The following is a 2,718-nucleotide window of genomic DNA, read 5'->3' as shown; positions in this document are numbered from 1 at the left end:
CCTTTTTAACGTACGTTAACGTTAACGTTAAACGTTCCGAAACGTTTTAACGTACGTACGTTTAACGAGTCAGTATATAGTACGTATAGTATATATATATACTTATATTAAAGTTTTTCTTCATTACCCATCCAAGCCAACTCCAACCATTATTAGTCTCAAAGTGGGTTCCTCGTCATCGAATTTGAACTTTTTCTAGTCTGTTTTCTTTATAAAACAGCATGTTAAACCTCAGTTGTAAAACTTTTTAGCCAATCCTAGTCGAAGGTGTCAATTTCAGTCATGTTATTCCAATCGCTGTATTTCATGCACGTTTTACAAATAACAGAATAATAAGCAAAGCACGTGACGAAACATTGTTCTCTGGATTTTATAATATGAATGTGAAGGGTGCTTATTCAGTTATTGTAGTAAATGCCATTTTATGTAGAGATTCTATTTAGTATATTTATATTAATCAATATATTGAAAAATTAACTCAAAATAGATATATTTTTAGGAATGTTAGGGTTTAGATCTGTCTGAGAGTTGTAATTTATACTTAGAGAGAGTTTGTAAAGCAGATATTTGTCATATTCTGCAACACAGCATGGGACAGGAATCAGGATTTCAGCCTATCTACTAGCCACTGGTTTGTCACTGGTGAACTAACTTCTGAGATGAAAACACAAGATTTTATACCCATTTTTATGTGCCCTTATGACTCTTCAATTAACCTATTTTGTTTTCAAGTAGATTTTCTACTCCTATGGTTTAATTTTTCTAAATCATTTAAACAACAACAAACTGTTAGACAGTGGCCTATGAGCATGTATCTCTCCACATTTTCCTTCTGATCAAAGTTCTGCCAACCATTTTATATGTAGCTTACTTCCCATAGTTAATGAAGGTAACATAAACTTTCTGTAGTATTTCTCTCTGCTATGATCATGTATGTTTAATATCAATAATACAGCCCATTGGTTTGATTTCTTATACTGTAGCTTGTCTATAAATGATTTGCAATAATCTTTAGTATCTTTCTGCATATTTGGCCAGAAGAACCTTTTACTTATCCTACTATATGTCTTGGGAAAATCTAAGTGAGTAGTGAATTGGATATCATGGTATGTTTTCATAACTTCATTCTTCAAACTATGAGGTACAACTATCTGTAGTATCTTACTTAAGCTTCCTCTACTATTTATTTCCATGCATAACTTAATACTTTATTTTGTAATGAAATTACTACACCATCCCTTTTCTGTTCCAAATTACTTAATAATCATCCAGATTTTCTGTTTTTGTTTCTTTTACTTCATTAATTGGCTGTTTTTCATTGTTTTCTGTATTTTCAGTTTTAATTCTACATAAGGCATCAACATTAGAATGCTTCCTACCTAGTATATGTATGACTTCAAAATCATAGACTTGCAATGATAATGGCCATCTTGCTAATCTAGACATTGGATCTTATCTCATTAAGCATTCTTGTTCAGTCACTGAATAACTTGTTTCAGATTTTCCTAACCATCTACTCTGATAGGCTATAGGGCATTCTTTTCCATTTTCATCTAACTTTAATAATACTGCACCTATAGCAAAACCTGTAGCATCAGTGCTTAAAATAAACATTTTACTGAAATCTGGGTAACATAGAATTGATACCTTTAGTAATGAGTTTTAGTTTCTTGAATGACTCCTGGTTTTTTGGCTGTCCACTGGAATGTTACATCTTTCTTAGCCAATTCAGTTAATGGCCTTGCTGATAATGCAAAACGTGGGATAAACTTTCTATAAAATCCTCCAAATCCTAGAAATGCACAAATTTCTTGCACTGTTTTTAGTACTGGGTATTTTTACATTCCTCTGACTTTTTATAGCCAGGCTTTACTCCATCTGATGTTACCACATGACCTTAGTATTCTACTACTTTTCTCAAGAATTGACACACTGCAATCTATCAAAGATGTGTCTTTACCTTTCTAAATGACCTTCGAACTTTGCATGAACACTATGACATCATCTATATTGCAAAAGCATTCAAGATCCTGTAATACAGATAGTACAACATCCATTAATCTCTGAAATGTCAAAGGGGCATTACATAAACCAAAAGGCATCCCTTTTGCTGTCGGCTACTAATGTTCTTAGTAGATAACATTACTTTTGTCATTTTTCCTTACAAAAATAAAAGTACTGGATGATATTCTTTAAAATTCCACAAGAACCTTCCTGAGGTTGAGGTTCCATAAAATGTCATTGTGAAACAAGCGGGATCGCGCTAAATCGGAGTTCAAGAAAATCACTGTTCAAACAGGCCCAATGTTGACCTAATATCCTAAAACACCTCTATTTTTGCCCTCTTTGACTAGTTTTTACATGTTCCCCTTCTGGCAAGTAAATTACCTCTGAATTAAAGAATTTTGCGAATGAATCGTTGTTGTTACAGTAGAAATTAAAACACAAGTTATTTTTTAGTAAGCTTTTTAATATTATTATTATTACCTATAACCAATAGAAAGTCAAGGTTTTAATCTATCAAATGACATTATATAACATTGTATTATGAACAGAATATTGTTAATTTCACTCACAGTATAAGATTCATTCCCATGGGAGAGTTAAGGACTAATTTCAATGAATTTGTAATGGCTCTTGTCATTACATTGCTAGAAAGCCAGGAAAATTTTGAGAGGTAAGTGAATTTGTCTACTTTTTGCATGTTATTAGTCTATA

The 2,718-nt window shown here is 32.2% G+C and overlaps 1 protein-coding gene across 2 annotated transcripts in view; it reads left to right on the top strand.

Annotated features, from left to right (window-relative positions):
* LOC106468904 (transforming growth factor-beta-induced protein ig-h3-like) overlaps positions 1-2,718 on the top strand; it is a 107,488-nt gene that overhangs the window by 78,789 nt on the left and 25,981 nt on the right. The window lies entirely within an intron of this gene.

Source organism: Limulus polyphemus, unplaced genomic scaffold, assembly GCF_000517525.1.
Source record: "Limulus polyphemus unplaced genomic scaffold, Limulus_polyphemus-2.1.2 Scaffold3211, whole genome shotgun sequence".
In the NCBI taxonomy this organism is placed as follows: domain Eukaryota; kingdom Metazoa; phylum Arthropoda; class Merostomata; order Xiphosura; family Limulidae; genus Limulus; species Limulus polyphemus.
This window is presented reverse-complemented; position numbering and strand designations above follow the sequence as displayed.